The 23,032-nt window shown below is 41.2% G+C and overlaps 1 long non-coding RNA gene across 2 annotated transcripts in view; it reads right to left on the bottom strand.

Moving 5' to 3' along the window:
* Positions 1 to 23,032, bottom strand: part of LOC127050381 (uncharacterized) — a 45,112-nt gene that overhangs the window by 6,361 nt on the left and 15,719 nt on the right. Inside the window, exon 3 of one of the 2 annotated variants that reach the window (XR_007774202.1) lies at positions 5,011 to 5,769. The exons of the other annotated variant lie outside the window; for it this stretch is intronic. This is a non-coding gene — a long non-coding RNA (uncharacterized LOC127050381). Of the gene's footprint in view, positions 1 to 5,010; positions 5,770 to 23,032 lie in introns of those variants that run through there. 2 annotated transcript variants of the gene reach the window in all.

Here is a 23,032-nt window from a genome sequence, read left to right as displayed (position 1 = left end):
AAAGCAGTACTTACATACTTAAAATTAAGCATGTGTTGGATTGGGGCCTTAGCTCTACATTAATATGCCTTAATTAACCTGATTTTTAAAGCTGAGTGTTTCAATGATTCAAAATAACATTGTGTTGAAATGTAGAACACAAATGGCCAGGCTATATATGATTTTTTTAAAGTGTTAATCTTTAAGGCCACAGTTAGTTTATAGAGTGGTAGAAGAGAAACACACATTTCTCAGAGTTTAAAATATATTGTGCCAAGATCTAGACTGAAATGAGAGAATTAGTTATAGCTATGAGTTGAGACCTTTCTTCTGAATTAAAAAAAAAGTTTGAAAAAGTAGCTGCAAAGATATTATTAGTACTATATAATATTTTTCTGTGCAATATTAATGTCAGCTGTTTTTATGTACAAAGTTGCATATGAAATAATAGAATGCTTGCAATAATAATTTTAATGTGCCTTTCTATAGTAAGAATAAAATATAGATATATAGCCTAATGTTGCACAGAATGATGTGGCAGCAAAATATAATATGATTGGTGGTGAATAATGTAATAAGAGCATCTTTTCTTGATCAGTTTGGACAGTTATGTCACCATTTCTTATTGATAGTACATATAATTTTTACAATACAGACAAATTCTGACTGCAGTGAAAAGGGTGCCTCAGCCATTAGTCTGAATAAGATTGTATTTGGTTCAAATAATACAAAAGTTTACTGCATAATATTATACAGAAAGCTCATGTACGGTGAGAATAATATGGTTAACAGTGTTACATGCTAACTGTTCTGTAACTGTATTCTAGCATTTAAGAAGGCAATGTCAATTAAATTAAATTATATTTAGTGTAGTTTTTGTAAAGTTTAGATTTCATCATATTAGAAGAAATAAATTCACAGTTAAGGCTGTCACTCTAGCTTTACCTGGCAGCACTGTATGTAGGTATTGCAGCTTATATATCAGCACGTACATACCATAGTGAGGGGTGTTATAGAAAAACCTAAGAGAAATATAGAATATATACCAATTTTTACCCTGTGTCTTTAGACATAACTCCTCACTGAAATCAGGGAGGAGTTCAGTCTTAAAATGAATGGCACATATGGCCCAGTAAAATCACCAATCCAGTACTGTAAAGCCCCTTGAAAAAGACAATAAAAACTGCACCTTAGCACAAGAAGGTGAGGTGAGTTAAAGACCTAATGGCCGTGTAATTAATCTATCATCCAGAACTAAAAATGTTGGAACATATGCAGCAATGGATGTTCTTTCTACAAAGAAGGCCAGAAGTGTCTGAGAAACAAAGTGTATCTGAGTCAGCCTTTGTACTCAGAGCCAATAAAAATGAAACTATTCTCTTTTGAGACCGAATTCACTTTTATATGCAAAGTTGTACTGCATATTTGTACCATTTCTTATGAGTGGGACTAAAAAATATATATGTACCGTGGCACTATACTTTAAGTGTCTATTGAATGCGTTTTCCATTCTCCAAGGATTCCCTCCTCCTTAGATGCATACATTCAACGAATATGGCGAGGCTAATTATTTTCCCCTCAAATGACAAGTGCTTTTCTACAACAATTTTCATAGCATCATGGACCGTGGGTCTTCAGCCTTGTAACTTTCAAATACTTCCTTCGAATCCTAAAATGAAAACACATTTAGTAAATAAATTTCATGCTATGGACTTTACAAGGAATAGTCTTGTATCAGAGCCACTGTTCATGTATGATACCGTTTCGTTTTTTGAAAGGAGGATATATATATTTCGGTTACCTTTCCTGACTGTAAAGCAATCACAGAAAACTACAGGAGGTACCATAAATATGCAAATTAGTGAGAGATAACTGGTTTCAGTGGTTCCGCCTTCAAGTAGTAGGAAACGTGAGCATGCTGGAGCTTTTCATTCCAAGTAATTTGTATGTTTGTGGTGCCCCCTGCTGCACTCACAAGTTGTCCAGGAAAAGGAGAGCAAAATCTTGAAGCATTCAAATATGGGTAAATATACATATATTACAATAGTGTCCACTAGCATTACTATAGTTAAAGGTCTGCCTGCATTTCCATTATCAGCTCTCTTTTTCAGAGGTTCAGAGCTCAGCTATAAATATTTGCTCTGGGCAAAACCTTAGCAAGGTTTTAGCAGGGGAAGAATTGATTTATTTATCCTTTTTTTTAATTTACTAATTTTCTTACAAATATCTGGATTCACTGTCTCGCTTTCTCTCTCTCTTATTTGTCCGTATATATTATATTATTTTCTTACAAAGTGTAGTATTTCATATTACACACCACCTGCTTGAAAACTGCTGACAGTTTAACATCACCTTTTTCTACTTACAGATGTATTCGATATCTCCATATCCTGATGTACTCATCTTAAAGGTTCTCATAGATGTAGATTAATATAAGGACTGTATTGTTCTTTTTCTATGTTATGTACCCACTCATAAAATATAGCTATATTTGCATATGGATCTATAATCGCATTGCCATGAAAACAAAATATAAAACCCTATCTTTTCTAATTCAGATTTTGACTGGTTAATTTTAGTCATTTGCTCCTGTACTGAAGAGAAATTTAAATCATGTATATCATTAATTTTTAAAAAATTACAAACACACATTTGGTGATTTAGAAGTTAAAATATGGAAGAGAAAAAATCTTACAACTTTCAGATGATTTCCCCCCTCTGTTATTACCTTAAAAATGGCGTTGCTTGTCAAAGTGAATTTTTGCAGGCCAGGAGTCCGGAAAGTAGATTAAGTATTCTAGTGTTTTTTAAACCATATCTAAATAATGTAACCAAGTTATAAGTGTTAGGAGTTGGCTACAGTAGATGGGCACTAACTTTATTACAAATATCTATATTAATATTGTGGTGATTTCATATCATGGAATAACATGATACAATTAAGACCCATAATGGTCTATAGAATACACCATATGCATTTTAAAAATTGACAGGAAATGTATTTGCATGATAGAATCTAATGATTCAGGAGGAGCTCTTACTCTTCATCAAATAATAAAAATTGTTATAGACCAGTCTATCATATCAGTGCTCACCAATTTCTATGAGAATTGTTTTATGTTTTTGTTTAAATGCTACAGCAAAGGGAAAAGAGAGAGAGAGAATTTAAACCACAAAAACTACTTGTGATTCATATCCTTAAATGTTAAGCCAGAAAGGCAAGAAAATTGAAAGAGAAGGCTGGTATTCTGTACTTAAGGTGGTTCCCATTTTGCTTCAGTACAGCAGAAGTCTCAGAACCATGTGCCATGCTATTCAGTAACATATTGCAACAGATAGACACTAGAGAGTGAGTTAAGAGTGACAACCTGGAATTCCAGCCTTACCTCTGCCTTTCCTTGTCTCTGTGGGTTTAAGCCTGATATTCAAGGCTATTTTAGTGCAGATAGATAGATATACTTTTCTGGGTGTTGGAGTGGTGGTGATAGCATTATCCATATAGAATGAATTTGAATTATAGATAAAACTATTAATAGTAATAATTACTTTCCATTACTGAAAACTTCAAATAAGTCTCCTGAACTATATTTAAGGGATTTTTTCCCATACTAACTCCAGGGTTGATTGCTGGAAAAGGTTGACTGTTAGAGAAAGAAAACCAGTGCACTACACAGCAGTTGGGAATCAAAGCCCCTCTTTACCAAAACCCCTGCCATATAAATACTGTCACTCACCTTACAGACACAGTACAACCATTCAATCTATTGAATCAAGAGACTGTTTGATCTTATCTGCATCTGTGAGCTGACTGTCAACCTGCTTAGGCTGCATATTAAATCATCTATAGTAGCTGTATCAAGCTGGGATGATCTGTTAATTCTAAATTTATTAACCCTTGGAGTGCAGTCATCATGTTTAATCTAGTGTAGCCAGCATTTATTTTACAAGACTAAATCCTTCTTTAAGATATGGCTGTGCTGTAGGTTAAAGAATCATTAATGTGTAAGACATCATTATAATTGGAAAGAACTCACTTTGATCTTGAAAAGCCACCGCCATCACTACAATTCCAAACAGACATGGGTACGTTTGCTTCAATATAAATGTTGTGTTCACATGATGAAATTTTCTTGTGAAGAGAGTTTTGTCTGAGAAAAGTACAGGAGAAAAAAAAATGGCCCTCAACACCATTTTGGTTGTGCTTGTCCCATCAGGATGATTTAATAATCAAAGGACCACACCAGAATGCTCTGCAAAAAATGCTGAATTGTAGGCACAGGCACACTGTACTACACGCCAGCCATCCTACCTAACTCAAACTTCTGCCACCAAGATCTGAATTCAAAGATTTGCAGTAGCCATTAGGACTCCCCTTCAGTTTATTGCATGACTCACTAGCAGTGTAGTTCTCTCTCTATATAAACTGCATATGTTAATCTGATTGTTATACACACACATCTCTCCCTCCCTCTCTCTCTATCTATTATACTGGCACGTTGCTGATGTTATCAACATATTCACGGCTTTTATTTCAAGCACAAACTGCTAGGCATGCTTCCTTTTTTGGTAATCACGTGCCTTATATCTCTCTAATGTAGCCTAATAACAATTTTAGCATTCAGATGAAGCGATTTCATTCTGTGACTGCCTTTTCTATTAGATTTGATTTTGAGAAGCCCCAGTGGGTGCCTCCGAGGCAGAGATCTATCTGTGAGGCTGCAACCGATTCAATAGCAGCCTGAGCTAACCTTGACCTTTCCCTAGACCCTGCTCCATCTGGTGCCAGCCTGTTTCCCCCTCCTCCTTCTCGCTTCACAGTCAACATTGATCAAGGCAGAATCGAGCGCCTCGTCTCCCTCCAAAGGCTGGGCAGTCTCGAAAAGGACAGCACATTTCAGTCTATGGAAATGATCAAGCCTCTTATGCAATCATAAACCCACATAAAGGTTTGTGATTTGATATTTCATTCACCTCCGCTCCGCCCGCCCCTCCAGTCTCCCAGCAGGAATGTATAAGGTATAAAACAACGGCTTTCCCCAACACCTGGAAATTATAAAGCCTGCTACTTACACAGATTGAACGCTTCACAATTTGATTTGATTTGATTTTTTTTCAACTCACTGGATTTTTTTTTTTATCTAAGATTTAAAAAAAAAGCGTAAACAAGCCTTCGCAAACCAGCTTTCAGACGAGGCTCATTTACCTTACATCAAACACACACAAGCATCGAAACCAATCTGAACACTATGCAGAGCTCTGCTTCTCTGCATATAGTTTAAGACAATTTTGCTTCCTCTTTAGAGTAGTTTAAAAGAAAGAGACAGGCAAGTGGGTGTGATACTTTGAATTGATCTTCCTGTAAAGCCACTTCTCTCTATTCCTCACCGCACCCTCCCCAGAGTTCACGGCTATTTTATTTTCTAAATCACATATTACATTGATCGTCCTTTCCCCCACATAGCCCCCCAGTCCCCTTGACCGGGGATGGGAGTCTGGAAAGGCAGGGGGGGAATCACGTGGGCAGCCTATGGCCAGCAGCAGCAGCTCAAAGGAAATTGACTGACTGGCCGCTTGGGCGCATTTCAATATATGGAAATGACCAGAGGCTTCTGCAATAAATCAGCACTCAACACTTAGTCATTTTTCTAGTTCTGCTTCTTTTTCTTATTTTCTTCTCCACGCAGAAGCTTGATTTCTTGCTTTTCACATCTCCCCATCCAAACCTCCCATCTGTGCTTGTGCCTGGATCGCCTTTAACTGGAAACATCCTGTCGATTTTTCCCCTTTATTCTGAAAATAAAAATAAAATTCGTGAATGGCTTTTGTTGGGCTGATGTTAGTGGTTGGATTTCTTTGACATTTCCCCTTTTCATCAGGAATTACTATGTTGTCATGTAGCTAGTAAATCCACCGAGAAAGGGGAGAGACCCCTCCCTTCCTACAAATGCTTATTGAAGAGTTTACCCTGCAAACTTGAATCTACAGCCCCCGTTATTATATTTTGCAGGGGACATTCCTCCCAACTCACATATTTTATTGAAGAATTTGTCTTGCATTTTGAAGCTTTTGGGGGGCGGGGGCTGCATTGTGAGCTTCCGTGCAGCTTGGGCTTGTGCCTTGTTCTCCAGAAGTCCCTATTGCATTAGTTTCACTACACCTGGCCTGGTGCAACACAATCAACAGGATAAAAAAAGCAGCTACTCTGTGTAACTTCTCTAAAGCAAACGAAGCAGCATCTCCAGTCCTGGGCTTGCTTTGTTGTTTTGTTTTGTCTTTTTGGAAACGGCGTTTCTTCCCCCTGTGTTTCATGCGATTGCAGCTGTTTTAATGTTTCAACTTGGGTTCTGTTTTTCCTCCTTTTTGCTCCTGGCTTTGTGCACAGTGGGCATGCAGAGGGTCAGTGGTCATCACTCTATAAAGCTCAGCATCTAATTAATTGTATTAAAGGGGAGAATCTGTTTATGCAATATGACAGCTTGTAGAACTAACCCTTTTTGTGACGCTGGGAAATATACATGTGAGCCAAACTCACCCATGGTGGAAGCAGGTGCACTCATTTACCCGGGGGTAAATTACCCGAAGGTAAATTTGGCCCGTCATCTCCAACTGCAGCTCGCTCCCTCCAAAAAACACACGTATCTTTTGGTCCTCGCAGCACCTTGTTTTCGTAACCAAGATAAACTGGTTGCTGTTCTTTTCTCGCTGGGTTTGTTCTGTGCACACTTCTGAGTACCAGACAAATCCAAGACACCTTCTTTAATGATAACTGAGATTTTAATTACAAAACAATTAGACTTCATAAGAAACCAGGTCAAAAGGGCTCCCCGAATTTCCCTTTCACTTGAACAATGGGTACTGTTATGTTATATATGTTGGCATCCATAAAAGTATATATTTTCCTTACTATTCTCCTACCTGAAAATTATATTATTAAATCTAATACAACTTCCTCAAGAGCAAAGAAAAATTGTAACAGAATTAATAATAAAGTTAAGTTATCTTTGTTCGTTTGCCAGTCACTTTTGCATTGTGAACTACATTATTAATAATATCCATAATGGCTTTTATGGTTTAGATACATTGTGTATCCATGTGTTAATATCCCCATGTCCCTTAATTACCAGGACAACATTTATTTCATTTACAATTAATAACTTTATGTTTCTTCCTAAGAATTTCAATATAATCACATTCATTTCAGACCATTAATTTTTATATTTTTCCATATTAGAGAGATATAATCTAACACACATATATACCACATACATCAGGAGCAGTTATATAATAATTGCTTACCCACACTTTTGGGTGTGCAAGCAATGGAGAAATGAAATGGACAGCTGACAGTACATAGGTCTATAACAGACATATTTAATGGAAAAAAGTGTCTGAAAATATGTTTCTTTTTGTTTTGAGGAATTTGTTTTGATTTAGGTCTATAGATAGTAAAAAAAAAGGCAGAAACTGTGAATGACACTGAATGTAATTTTTTATCACTTTAGTATTACACTTTCTCTTTGCAATGTTACAAAGATTTAGAACATTTTCAAAACTTTCAGATTTAAGCCATCTTATGCAATCTTAGGTTTGTTTGGAAGACCTGCCAGCACATGCCAGCTAAAAATGAGTGTCAATTAATAATAATAAAAAAAAAAACCTTTCTTATTTCTACACTCACGTAATTTAACAGGTCTTGAGAAAACCGCTGAAGCAGTGGTGAGAATTTTCCAATATATGCAGTACTAACAGTTTTCACTGTAAAGCACCAAAGCTTCCCAAAATAGAACTGTTGAATATTTCTTTACTTCCCTATATGCCAACCTATGCTTATTATTTTACGCTTAAAATAAAGAATATTCATCTTTTATAAAAACACATTTTGTTCTGCCAAGTAAGCAGCCAGCTGAAACACAGTCTTAAATCTGGACCCTTACAGTTACTATACTATGTGGTTTGTGTCCTCCAGAATTAGAAATATTTTTAAATAAGAAATTGAGGAGAATTTTTAACAAAACATTTTCAACTACTTCAGACGGCTAATTAAACTATGCCTGTCCTAAGACTACAACAGCGTTTGTAAACTCTTGTTTTTCTGCTCTACTTGGGAAATCATGTAGCCTCTGCAGAAATTCCTGAGTATGGTTTGTTTTTTAAAAAAAAGCATATTGTACTGATTAATAGTATGTGAAGTAGCTAAAAAAATCAATTTGAGATATGAATTGCCATCTGTTCAAATGGGGGGAAAACAGAAAGTAACTGAATATATTTTCTCACCTTTTTTTAATAGTAGCACGAACAACATTCCAGAATATTATAAACTTTTAGCTCTATTTATACATGTGTATAGTTCATCTAGTCTTTGGTCAGTGCTTTGTCTACATTCTTAAATAAATATTTATTTTTCTTTAATTACCTACATATGTCCTCTTATAAAACTCTATTCCATTAAATATCAAGGGTTAAGGATCAGATCCTGCTTCCCAGATGAAATTCAATTCACCTCTGTATGGAGGGCTAATCCACCATCTATGTACCACTTAAGACCTCAAAATAAGGTTAAAGTGGGACTGAAGTGGGACCTTGTGTTGGCTCGTTGAGCAGGGGTGAATAATACTAATACCCAGCTCTGACGTACTACTTAGCAGTAGACATCAAAGCACTTTACAAAAGAGATCAGTATCATTATCCCCATTTTTACAGATGGGGAAACAGAGGCACAGAGCAGGGGAGTGGCTATCCCAAAGTCACTAACCAGGCCAGCAACGGAACCAGAAATAGAATCCAGGACTCCTGAGTCCCAGTCCAGTGTGCTATCCACTACACCACACTTCCTGAATGAATGTCACATGCCCGTTGTGTACCTATAAACTCCCAGTGACCTCAGTGAGACTTTGGGGTGGGTGCACAAAAACATCTAGGACCAAAGACTAGAAGGTCTGTGGCTATAGTAGTAGAAATGCTTCCTGGTGCTTAGGTGTTTCATTTTCTGCTATGGCCTATCAGGGCCAGCTCTAGCCATTTCGCCGCCCCAAGCACAGCGGCACACTGCGGGGGGTGCTCTGCCACTCGCTGGTCCCGCTGCTCCAGTGGACCTCCCGCAGGCATGCCTGCAGATGCTCCACCGGAGCCGCGGGACCAGCGGACCCTCCACAGGGACGCCTGCGGGAGGTCCACCGGAACCGCCTGCCGCCCTCCTGGCAACCGGCAAAGCGCCCCCCGCGGCATGCCGCCCCAAGCACGTGCTTGGTGCACTGGGGCCTGGAGCTGGCCCTGTGGCCTATATTGTAAGATGTATCCTGCCAGAGACATATGAGAGTAATCTGCAATAGGACCACTTGGGGAATATCATTCATCCAGGCAATTGCCCGTCCCACTTACTCGGGTTTGCCCCACTAGTGCTAGGCATAAAGAAGCAAAATAAATACAATTTCTTTCTATTTGGCTGTATTTTCCTTCTGCTCTTCCCCAGTCCCATCCACCTAATAGCCCCAGAGCTTTAGAACACCTTTATTTTCTGTTTCTTGCCCACCAGCTGCTCTGCTAATGTGTCCCAAACACTTTTCTCCTGCCAATTACAGAAAGCAAAGTGCTCAGGACCTTCTGGAGTGTTACAGGGCCATTGCTGTAGACAAGGAAAATAAACAGGCTCTGAAGCAATGAGGACACAAATCCAGGACTTGGATGGGAAGCAATTCAATTTGTAGGGACCACGAGCACAGGGACAATTCAAAAGCAAGAGGGGGTTAGAAGCACTTAAAAGGGGGTGAGTGTGACTGATGATGGTTCATTCTCACAACCTGATCACACCAGGGGCATTTTCTCCTTCTGATTTTCATGTGTTTAATGGTGTTACTGGAGAGTGACACCAGGCCTTATGGGGGGCGGGGGGAAGAGTCTGCGTGCTATAGTAAGTTTATACTCTCGTTAGTTGTGCTCATCTCCCTGATGTTGCCCTCCTGATGCTTCCACTCTCTAACATTTACTTCCCAATTGCACCGTTTAAAAAATTAAAAGGGGAGAACAGTTTCCCTTTGTGAGCCAATTCTCTTGGTCTCTTGTAGCTGAGTGGAGAACATTTAAACTTAAATAAGACATAAGTGAAGAAGGGATCTAAACTGGCAAATGACAAATACAAATGTCATAAAAATGGGCTCCTTCCTGCCCTCCATGTCCTCAAATTTTTATGTCAAAGAATGTCCCTAGCAGGACTGCAAGGTAACAACGAATACCTCGAGATTTATAAGCAGCGTTTGGGAACTCATTTCAATGGCTGTATCACAAAACACACCTACGCATTCTACACTTCACATCCATATCACCCCATAGTATTAAGATTCAAATCACTTGTTCTCCATAGCTAATAAAAATGAAATAGATTAGTGGAATTTTGAATACTGCAGCTTGACAGCGTATGTCTTGTCTTACATACTGTCATAAACAGATAAGTAAGAGTTAATAGAACAAAAGTACTTCATATCTCTTTTGCCTGTAAAGAGTTAGCAAGATCAGTGAGCCTGGCTGTCACCTGACCAGAGGACCAATCAAGGGACAGGATACTTTCAAATCTTGAGGGAGGGAAGTTTTTGTGTGTGCTGTTAGTGTTTGGTTGTTGTTCTCTCTGGGTTCTGAGAGTGACCAGACGTGCAAGCAGGTTTCTCTCCAATCTCCCTGATACAGGTTCTTATAGATTCAAAATAGTAAGTACTAGGTGATAAGGCGAGTTAGGCTTATGTTTGTTTTCTTTATTTGCAAATGTGTATTTGGCTGGGAGGAGTTCAAATCTGTATTTTGCTGAAAGGATTTTAATTTGTACTTGTATACTTAGGCTGGGAGGGTATTCCCAGTGTCTATAGCTGAAAGACCCTGTAAAATATTCCGTCTTAAATTTACAAAGATAATTTTTACTGTTTTTTTTTCTTTCTTTAATTAAAAGCTTTTCTTGTTTAAGAACCTGATTGTTTTTTTATTCTGGTGAGACCCCAGGGGACTAGGTCTGGATCCACCAGGGAATTGGTGGGGAGAAAGGAAGGAAGGGGAAGAGAAAGGTTAATTTTCTCTCTGTGTGAGGATTACTTTCTCTCTCAGGGAGAGTCTGGGAGGGGGAGAGAGAAGGAGGGGGGAAGGTGAATTTTCCTCTCTGTTTTAAGATTCAAGGAGTTTGAATCACAGTGATCTTCCAGGGTAACCCAGGGAGGGGAAGTCTGGGAGAAGCAACGGTGAGGGAAAGGGTTTACTTTCCTTGTGTTAAGATCCAGAGGGACTGGGTCTTGGGGGTCCCCAGGCAAGGTTTTGGGGGGACCAGAGTGTACCAGGCACTGGGATTCCTGGTTGGTGGCAGCGCTACAGGTTCTAAGCTGGTAATTCAGCTTAGAGGAATTCATGCTGGTACCCCATCTTTTGGACACTAAGGTTCAGAGTGGGGAATTATAACATGACACATACGAAAAAAATGATATGACTGAATGATCAAAAAGTAGCTGCACATTTTCATGGCAAAAGATGATTCTGTTTCAAAGGGCATAATGCATACCTTGGGATGAGGTAAACCCGAACTCTTAAGCTAGTTCTTAAGGCCCTAAGAGTGCACTATGAAGCAAACTTTCCTGAAAGAACTTACTGCTATTCTGAGAAACATTTTTATGAGGCTTAAGATTTTTGTTTCACTTCTCGAGTTTTGCAATGTGAAGGCAAAACATGACCTCTAGGACATAGCACTGTATTTTGAACAGTCTTTTCCTAATTCAGAAATTGCCACAATACAACTGCTGGGAGGGGTTGCAAGTGCTTTGGAGGATAGGATTAAAATTCAAAATGATCTGGACAAACTGTAGAAATGGTCTGAAGTAAATATGATGAAATTTAATAAGGACAAATGCAATGTACTCCATTTAGGAAGGAACAATCAGTTGCACACATACAAAATGGGAAATGACTGCCTAGAAAGGAGTTCTGCAGAAAGGGATCTGGGGGTCATAAGGGATCTGGGGGTCATAATGGACCGTAAGCTAACTATGAGTCAACAGTGTAACACTGTTGCAAAAAAAAGCAAACATCATTCTGGGATGTATTAGCAGGAGTGTTGTAAGCAAGACACGAGAAGTAATTCTTCCACTCTACTCCTTGCTGATTAGGCATCAGCTGGAGTATTGTGTCCAGTTCTGGGTGCCACATTTCAGGAAGGATGTGGAAAAATTGGAGAGAGTCCAGAGAAGAGCAACAAAAATGATTAAAGGTCTAGAAAACATGACCTGTGAGGGAAGATTGAAAAAATTGGGTTTGTTTAGTCTGGAAAAGAGAAGGGACATGATAACAGTTTTCAAATATGTAAAAGGTTGTTATAAGGATGAGGAAGAAAAAATGTTTTTCTTAATCTCTGAGGAGAAGACAAGAAGCACTGGGCTTAAATTGCAGCAAGGGAGGTTTAGGTTGGACATTAGGAAAAAACTTCCTAACTGTCAGGGTGGTTAAACATTGGAATAAATTGCCTGGGGAGGTTATGGAATCTCCATAATTGGAGACTTTTAAGAGCAGGTTGGATAAACACCTGTTAAGACTGACCTAGATAATTAGTCCTGCCATGAATGCAGAGGACTGGACTAAATGACCTCTCAAGGTCCCTTCCAGTTCTATGACTATCATACCAGAGCTTACCAGTATTATTGCAATAAGACTTAGTTAGTATTTCCATTCTAAAGCCTCTAACTTAAGTAACACAAGGCTGTTTAGAGGGTAGTTGTAGTTGTTGTTTTTTTTTTTTTGCGGAATGGGGAGGGTGATCACTATGTTCTTTTTAAAATTATAGGAATGTAAAACCAAATGGAAGTTTACTGTCTTTAGATAATTCTTTCTTTGTGCTCTTATAACATAAATGGTGCTCTTCCCCTCCTGCCCCACAACTGAATTTTTTCAGGCCATTGGTCCACAATGCAAACTAATGATTTCAGTGATCATGTGTTTGTGGCGGGGGACAATTAAAAACAGTTGATTGATTGATTGAAGTCACACAGGGCTGCTGCAGATGCACAAAAAATCCATGCACAGTGTATCGTGTCAGGACTAAAGCCATGTCGGTAGTGGTCTCAGCTGGTTCTCAAACTGTGGTCTGTGAACCACTGATGGACCATGGAACACTTCTGGGTAGTGTGTGCAGCTGCTTCTGTCACAGTGGTAAAGCATTTGTCGGCCTTGAAGCAATGATACTTATGGGTGGCTGTCACTCAGGCCAAGACATGTAGATTTCCAGAGAAGAAATTCTGAACCAGGCAGCTGAACACATCACATTAAAGTGAAGATAGTTTCCAGCATGTCCTAATATTACTTTTTCATATAAGCAAGTACTATTGTTGGAACAGAGGAGGCAGTTGGATGGAAGATGTGTATAAGAGGCTCTTTACCTTATCAAGTGGTCCACAGCATCAATAAGTCTGAGAACCACTGGGCAACTGTGAGTGCATGCCCAAGCATGGTAGTTGATGTTACAAGATGGGCAGGGAAGCATACAGGATGGATATTTTGTTGTGCATGCATGGCTACAGTACTGACATGATGATGGAGCATAACATCTCCTTATATGTGCATTCTGAATACTGTTCTGTCCTGACAGGAGAGATTGTGATTGTTCAGAAGGGTTCACTAAAGATGCCAATGCTTGAATTAGAAACACTTTTTTAAAATCTCTTATGTATGGATTCAAGCAATAGACCACAATTGCTCCAAAAAGATCTGGTACCATTTTAAAGGAAAATCTGTAATTTAAAAGGTCACTAAGGGTATGAGCCAAAGTACCATCCAAAAGGTATGATCTGAAGAAAACATGAGTCTTTCCATTGACTTCAGTGGGCTTTGGATCAAGCCAAAGAAGGACTAGTTATGGGGTATATAGCCTTTGATCTTTATATCAGCAGGTCAAATTAAAGGTGAGACCAAACAAAAGCCTGAGGTTTGAGAAAACCCAAAAATTTGGGAAGTTCAGATCTGAACTTAAGAGCAGGCCCCATCCCTGTTACTAGCCAAACCCCAAATCTAGTACATGTAAACCTTAAAGAAATTCAGTTTGGACCTGAAATTTCTTTGTCCAAATAGCAACTAAATGCTGTTGGTATCTGATGTGATGACTATTATGGGTGTTCTATGTAACATGGCCTGGGGATGTGGGCTCATCTCTGCTGCGGATTGGACTGACATCACCAAGCCCACTATCCCAGCTGGTAGCCTTGATGGCAATCTCAGGGAGGAGGCAACTCTCACCTCACAGCTGATCCCTCCGAGACAGGTTGGAGGCACCGTGCAGTGGACATACATGATTTGCTGCTGCCTTTGCTGCAGCTGTGATATGGAGAAAGAGAGGACGTTATTCTCCAGGACTGTCCATCTGGCACCATTTACAAAAACTTGCACACGTAAAATTATAGAAGGAAGAGTCTCTGTATGTGCTTTAAAAAGTCTGTAACTACAATAGATAATTGCTCTAAACAGTATGTTCCATGCAGGGAAACTGAGTTCATGACCCAGCTTCCTTAGCCACCAGAAGCAAGGACTCCTGCAGAGATAACATGTTTATCTAACAGGGGTAAGAATTCCTTGTGATGCCAGTGATTCCTTCTGACTGATCCAGAGGAAGAAACAATGGCTTCCAGAGGAAAAAGTGTCTTGGTCCCCTTTTAATGGAAAGACAAGCTGGCCTCACGCAGAGTCTTTTAGAAGGTAAATGGGGGGAGTGGGTAATCTTGAAGGACAAAGCAACAAGTAGTCTTATCTGAAAATTGAAGGGTTGCAATAGACAGGCCCACATTTTGAAAATGCACTCCCACTATGCCGAGAGCATGCCGATGGATCAGGGCACACACATAATCCTAGGTGCATGTGTATTAGATATTTTGAGAAAAACATTATGCTTGTACAAGCTTGTGCAAAAGTGGTGAGGGCACGTGCACTTTTTACAATGTGGGTTGCAGTAAGATTACATGCAAGACAGAGTGAGTGAAGAATGTGTGATATCAAAATTCTCAATGCTTTTACAATGCCTGGAGAGTATTTTGTTAAACTAACTTTAAAAAATATGCCATTGAAACAGCACCAACAGCCAAATACTATCTCAGATTTGTGAGCACACATCACACACATGGACAATAGCTGATTGCACAAGATAAATGAGAAAAAAAGTCTATATCTTTTGAGATAAGAATTGGGCCCTCCGGAGTCTGGCTTAAACAGACAAAAGCCAGGAAAAAAAAACAAAGTTAAATGTGAAACTCCTTAAATTATTCCACTCTGTTTCCATACTGTTGCTTGTGCAGTTCTCTACTGTGAGCCTTAACTATTCAGGTGACAAGGTGGGTGAGGTAATATCTTTTATTGGACCAACCTTTGTAGGTGAGACAGATGAGCTTCAGATCTTACACAGGCCATGTCTACACTAGCGAACTTACAGTGGCACAGCTGTACCGATGCAGCTGCGCCCTTGTCAGATGGCTCGTGTAGCTGCTGTGTGCCGATGGGAGAGAACTTTCCCACTGACATCATAAAGCACGTTGACGAGCGGCAGTAGCACCACTTATGCCGGCGAACCTCGTGTCGCTCAGGGGGACGGTTTTTTCACACCCCTGACCAATATAAGTTTTGCCGACACGAGTGGTAGTGTAGATATGGCCACAGAGCTCTTTTTCAGGTCTGGGAAACAGTGTCATAGCTAAATACATGGTGAAGCAGGTTGTTTAGCAAAAGTAGTTAACACATATTTCAAGGGACCTCTCCATTCATAGGGGAGAAATGAGGGGGTATGGGAGGAGTGAGAGGGGCTGTTAGTGGGTTACAGATTGTTGTATAAACCATAAATCCAGTGTCTCTATTCAGTCCATGATTTTTAGTGTCTAGCAAAGTTATGAATTTAAGCTCCCAGGCTTGTCTTTTGAAAATGTTGTGCCGGTTTCCTATGAGGATGGACCGGTCACACAACGAGTGATCGCTTTGTGAAAACTGTTCACTCACAGGTGACAGGGTGTTTTTGTCTTTTATCATTTTCCTGTGTGAGTTCATGTGAGAGTGTGGTAGTGTCAGGCCTACATAGGATGAGTTATAGTATACAGACTTTCAGTTTAAACTCGGAATTTCCTGGCTTGGATTTCATTGGTTTAAAACAACACCCGCCCCCTTCCTTCCTCCCCCACTCCCACAGACCACAACACCTCCTGTTTTTAAAAAGTATACTTTTGTGTGTGATATAACATTATTACTGAAAAGTCATGTTTATAAATACTGCCTCTGAGGTATATTTACAGTACCTCGTGGAAGAAAGCATTGGTTTCTTCTTTAGCAACATACTTTCAATTATTTACATCATTTTATACCTTTTATAATAACTTGCATCTGAAACTAAGGATCAGTTAATTCATACCATGTGTCTAGTTCAAATCACATGAACACAAACAGGGGTTCCCTTTCTTTCTGAAATTCAGGTGTATCTTCCACTGAGTGTATAGGCATTTCTCTCCATGAAAGCAAATGTCATTCATTGAGTGTCACCTTATCAATAAGATAAATTTTTCCTGAAAGTTCTAAGCATTCGCTGGCTGCATTTCCTAAGTTGTTACATTCAGCTGAATAAACCAGATTCCTACTTAAACTGAAAGGAAGATTCAGAAATGTTTCGCATGTGGCAAAAGGAGTAAGAGAATGACTGTCGGACACCACATCACATATTTATTTTGCCCTGACAATTATTTTGAAAGAGTCCTCTGCTTATCAAAAGAGATTTTTAAAAGACCTGGACCATCAAATAAAGTAAGTCTATAAATCTGTTTTGTCATTTTCCCTCATTTTGGAGAAAGTGGGTGCTTTAGAAGTTTTTCTTTCATTTAACTAAATTTTATTTGTTGTTTGGGTGAAAAAGACCCCTCATTTCAAAGGTCATAGAATAAATTCTACATACATCTTTATAATGGTGAGTTTACAAAGTTGAACTCATCAGCAATTGTAACATTAAGAAACTTCTTCTTTTACCAGCATTTCCAGGCACCAGCTTAGACAGCGGGGATCTGTAGGTAACAATTACTCCAGAGACCGCGGTGACTGTAAGTAAACACTTAAGAAGGCCTAGACCTGGAGAGTATTTCAATTTGTTTGTAGCCAGTCATGAACACACAATCACCTATTGAAAGTGTCTGGCTTCAAGTGCAGACAGATGGAGAGCACAGAGGTTAGCACAGCCAGGCCTTGGATTGACCTTTGGAGAGAGAATTAAATCAGTCTGACCTCGTTGTGAGACCTAAATTATAACCATAGAACCCGAAATAATGCATCTTTAATACACCGCTACTCTCTTTTTATCAGCTTTCTTACTTTGAGGGTATTTTGCTCACTAACTACTAATGTTAAATTGGAGCTATTTATGTTTGCAGTTTTGACCTTAGTGGTCATCGCGTCATATTTTTCATGAAGAACACGTGAAAAACATATCTGCAAAACAGACGTTTTTGTTTGCTTCAGCATGAAATAAAAACTGAATAGGAAAAAAGCCCACTTCAACAAGGGCACAGAATACAATATTTACTGTATCATACCAAGCTTTACAACTAAGGCCATGTCACACATGCAGTTTCAGAAACTGAACTGTGTCAGGTTAACTAGATTTTTGAAGGCTTAGAAACAGAAATGTCTTCTTAAGACTTTTATGTTTATTTCAGAATTCTTGGAGATTTTTAAATACAGATAGAAGGAGGAGGATGCACATGACACAAGTAACTAAGGTTTGTTTGCACTGATATTGTTTCCATTTTAAAATCCAACTCTCATCTGGTGTAAACCAGTATCACTCCACTGTATACCAGTTTTCACCAACTCAGTATCTGACCCCATCTTTCAAAGGTTTATTGATAAACTCTAACCATGCCCCAGGAGGAGATTTGGAACGCAGGTCTTAGTCCAGGAGAGTATCTTTTAAGACAAATTTTCAAACGCATTTATTCTGGCTATTTTTAAGGTCATATTTTTAATGTAAAAAATTAACTTCAGGAAATTCGAGTTAATCTTTGGCTTTTATGAATCAAAATCAGAGTTTTTGTTTTGTTTTATCTACAAGGAGGGGAAGGATAGTCCAGTGTTCTCAGTGCTAGCCTAGGATTCTGGAGACCCAGAGTAAATTCCCTGCTGTGCCACAAACTTCCTGTGTAACATTGGGCAAGACACTTAGTCTCTCTCTGTTAGTGTTCCCTGTCTGTAAAATGGGACTAATTGTCCCTTCCCACCTCACAAAGGTGTTGTGAGGATAAAGCCATTAAAAATTCTGAGGTGATCTGATACTACGGTAATGGGAGTCACACAAAATGTTTTAAGTTTATTTATTTCTCAGGTGCCAGACTGACAAATATATATAGCTGCATAGCCTGAAGTCCTCTGTTTATTCTCGAAACAGGTGTAACATGGGCAGCAGTAACACAAGCTTCCCCACTCTGGCCCACCAACATGCCTCCATTCTGTCCCAGAGGGCCCACTTAGGGGCTAAAGAGGGTCCTCCAGGGCATGGGCGGCAGGTGAACCCGTGCTTTGGGAAGGCTAGCCCGCTGGCCACACCCCTTCCACTCGAGCTACCCCCCCCCCCAGATGCCAGAGCCCCGAACCCTCCCCATAACAGGAAGAGTCCCGAGGGGCCCCCCAATGCCTGGAGGAGCCCTGCAGCCTGCCCACCTAAGCCACGCTGGGCCACCCCCAGCACCCCAAAGTGCCAGTCCAGTCCCAGTCATGCCGGACCAATCCGCTACCCACCCCTCCCTCTGAGCCACCAGGCTGACACCTCGAGCTGGCTACACCGGACCGAACCGACAGCCCCCAAGCTGCTGGGTTGAGCCACCAGCCACGCCGAGCCCCCAGGCTGAGCTGCCCTCCGGATGGGACAGGCTCCAGCCCTACGACTGCCAAGCTGAGCCGCCAGCCTCCCCGAGCCAGCCACACCCAGCCAGCCTCCCCTCCATGCCCAGCCAGCCCCAGCACATGGAGCGGCCTCACTCCCCTGCATGACCCTCCTGCCCACCACTGGCTCACTGCATTCCCTCCTCACTCCCCCGCCCCCAAGGAGGAGGGATGTGGCCAGCGGCAGGCAGGCAGCAGCAGATAGTAGGGGCCAAGGGGAAGGGGCAGGGCCACCATGGCCCAGGTGTCCGGCAGTGGGTTATATCCGCCAACCATGCTCCAGGGTCCAGGTAGGTCACTCACTGTTGGGGTCTTGCTGATACCATCAATAGAAGTGCCAATCAGTTCCATTTGCGATGGGGAAATCTGTCTTCTAGGAACAGGACTGAGACCACCAAACACATTTCACATCAGCCACTGCAGAACTATCAGAAAGCAATGACTTTTGGTCACTGTCACTTGGGTCATATAAAAATGGTGAGATTCATTTCCCTCATAAGACTACTCCATGATGATTGCCACCATTCTGTGCAATGGCTCAGAAACCAAACCATTCATCATTAGCACTGGTGTCAAGCACGGCTGTGTCATTGTTCCAACACTCTTCTCCATTTACCGTGCTGTGGTCCTGATTCTCATCCCTGACCACCTTCCTGAGGGAATCGGGATTGAGTTTCATATGGATGGTCAACTCTTCAATCTCTGATATCTCCAAACAAAATCTAAGATCATGAGAATTGGCATCACTGATCTTCAGTATGCAGATGACTGCATCATTCTCGCATACACAGAGGCCAACCTGCAAAGTACCCTAAATCTTTTTGCAGATGACTATCACAGCCTGGGTCTCTCTCCCTCAACACTGGGAAAACCAAGGTACTCTACCAGCCCTCATCTGCACAAGCTACTCTTCGTACTCCACAAATCACCATCAGTGGAGAACCCCTGGAAAATGTGGACCATTTTCCATATCTTGGCAGCCTCCTCTCCCAAACAGCCAGCATTGACCCCGAAATTGAATACAGGATCCGTTCTGCTGGCATATCCTTTGGGAGACTACTCAAATTAATCTTCAATGATAGAGATCTGCAAACAGGCAACAAGATCTTGGTTTACAAGGCTGTTGTCATCTCCACCCTTCTCTATGGGTGTGAGACCTGGGTAACCTACAGATGACATCTTAAGCATCTGGAGTGGTTCCAGCAGCGCTGCCTCAGGAGGATTCACAGGATCAGCTGGGAAGACTGACACACTCTGCAGCTAACATCAGCAGTATAGAAATGTGGGTCATGAAACACCAGCTCCACTGGGCTGGCCATCATGTAGGTATTCCTGACACTTGCCTCCCAAAGCAAGTACTCTTATCTCAATTAAGGCAGGGAAGAAGGGCTCGTGGAGGGCAGTGGAAGTATTTCAAAGACATTGAAAGTACACCTTAAAAAGGAAGGCATCAACCACACACACTGGGAGGACTCAGTGCACCACATCATACACCAGTGGTTCTCAAACTTGGTCTGTCGCTTCTTCGGGGAAAGTCCCTGGAGGGCCGAGCCAGTTTGTTTACCTGCTGCATCTGCAGGTTCAGCTAATTGCAGCTCCCACTGGCTGCGGTTCGCTGCTCCAGGCCAATGGGGGCTGCAGGAAGGGTGGCCAGAACATCCCTCAGCCTGCCCTGCTTCCTACAGCCCCCACTGGCTTGGAGCAGCGAACCACTGCCATACGCCACGCCATACACCAAGCCACAGCTCACTTTGAGGAGAACAGACATGCTCCTGAGACAGAGAAGCGACAAAGGAGGAAAGAAAGGGCACAACAGTCCAGCCAACTACTATGTCTCCTCCAAGATTACACATATGTCACTTCTTTGGGAAAATCTGCAGGGCACGAACTGGGCTCCTGAGCCACTTAAAAGCCCACCAAAGAACCCGCGTGGCAGACATCATCCTCACATCGAGGGATAGTCGAAGAGAAGAAGAAGAAGAAGAAAGATAAAAATGGTATCTTAGGCCCAGATTGTCTCATATCTTTCCACCCTGGGAATACCCATGATACAGGCTCTTGGGGGAGAAAATGGTGATGTTTCCTTCACCTGTTCCAATGGAAGTGGTATGGAGTTCAGCCCTCAAGGCCTGTGGATGCCTCAAGTTCTGTGCAGACATGGAGAATCTGCCAGAGACATAGGGCTATCCTGCTGCCCCGCCAGCTATGCAGCTTTTGGAGCTATGCTGTTTGGATTCTCAGCCTGTGACTGCCCCAGAAGCCCCCGTAGGGGTTAGTTTCACAGTGCAGAATGTGCTCTGCAGGAAAGCTATCTCTAAGCTGTATTCAGTTTCCTGAAGATTCCTTGGGCAGTTATAAGAGGCAATGCCACCCCACTCCCCTCAGGAAGTTCCCACAGATGACTCTCCATGGGGATTCAGTGAAGGGGCTGCAAGTGCAGCTTCCCATTCTGTGAAGCCAGGAGTAGGCCCAAACACTGTGGAGCCCTCTGCACAAGGGATTTGGGAGAACGGTTCCTCTCGAGAGAAAAGGCTGTGGCCCATAACTACAGTAAGCCAGCAAAGTCCCCAAAAAAGTAGATTTGATTTAAACAACAGTGTGTGAGGTAATTAGCACAAATGACAGTTTAATAACTTTTAATATAGGTGAATGATATTAAAAAGATTTGATTCTGTGAGCTGACTTCTGCAGTAGCTTTTTTCCCATGGACAGTAGCTTTGCATACCACTGTGTGTTTATCTAGATGTGGATTTACAGGTTATGCTGCAGTCGGGCCCTCTGGTTTTCAACTCATATCGACATTCACTTGTCAGTACACGCCTGACCAAGTTGCAGTCCAGATTAGGAAACATTTGTTTATGCCTCAAAATCCCAAACACACATCTTTCTAGTTCTGTTCTCAGTGCTGAGCTTCATGTCACTCCAACTCACACTGCTTCCTGGTACAAATTTGATTAGAAGCAGCATGAAATGTCATCCAGCTGGCCCCTGGGAAGTTGGACCCAAAAATAACAGCCAAAAAAAGCAGCCTTTTGATTAAACCTGCAATTGCCAAAAATACACATGCACACAAAACACTGAAAGTCAGAAATCCTAAGTATAAGTCTGTCTTGGTCTCACTGAAGTCAATGAGTCTCTTGCCATTAGCGTGACCAGATGTCCCGATTTTATAGGGACAGTCTCGATTTTTGGGTCTTTTTCTTATATAGGCTCCTATTACCCCTCACCCCCGTCCCAATTTTTCACACTTGCTGTCTGGTCACCCTACTTGCCGTTGGCTTCAATGGCAGCAGAAGCAGGTTCCTTGAGCCCTATTCTTACCTCACACCTGTTTTACATTGATGTAACTCCATTTACTTCTGTGATGTTATTCTGTATTTACACCAGCATAACTGAGAGCAGAATCAGGCCCTATATATACAGCACAGGAGCAGCTGATCTGTTGGATAGGTAACAAGCATTTTCAAATATTCTAAATATATCTTGTGCTCCGTCCTGAGTTTTCTGGGCTGGAAAGAGCTAAGAGCAGCCTGTCCAATCCTGAGGAGTAGGGAACACTGCTCTGAATGACCCAGAAACACCAACCATGGGCTCCAGAGGGAACCATGTCCAGCTTGATGTAAAAGAATGAGACAGGGGCTTTTGCATGGGGGATGATCCTGAATGAAACAAATATATACCTAACTATTTATACACCTAAAATGTATACCTAAATATACACTTCACTCCCTTTGGCAAATCTACACTGCAGCCACTGAGATCAGTACCTTTCCCTGGGAGTTTTGCCTCTTTACCATAGGATGGGGTGATAAAATTAGTTTGTGTTAATAGTGCTATGGCCAATCCAATGTAATTAGCCAGATTTCTTTTGAAAACAAGGTATAAAATGAGCTAGTAAGAGCTAGTATGGCTTTTGGGTGGGTGGTTTTTTTGGTTCGTTTGGTTTTTGGTTTTGCTTCAGAGAATCAATACAGTGATGGCTGCATTTTCTCAGAGTCTCCTGAACTGGCAGTCCCACTTGTGTACTCCCACTTTTTCCTATCCCAGGTTCAAACCCGGAATTGAAGAAGTATATAATACATGAGGGTGGAAAGGAGTTTCTATAATGCATTTCAAGGATTACCAAGTCAATTATTGAGAGGATATTTGG

Source organism: Gopherus flavomarginatus, chromosome 4 (assembly GCF_025201925.1).
Source record: "Gopherus flavomarginatus isolate rGopFla2 chromosome 4, rGopFla2.mat.asm, whole genome shotgun sequence".
In the NCBI taxonomy this organism is placed as follows: Eukaryota; Metazoa; Chordata; order Testudines; family Testudinidae; genus Gopherus; species Gopherus flavomarginatus.
This window is presented reverse-complemented; position numbering and strand designations above follow the sequence as displayed.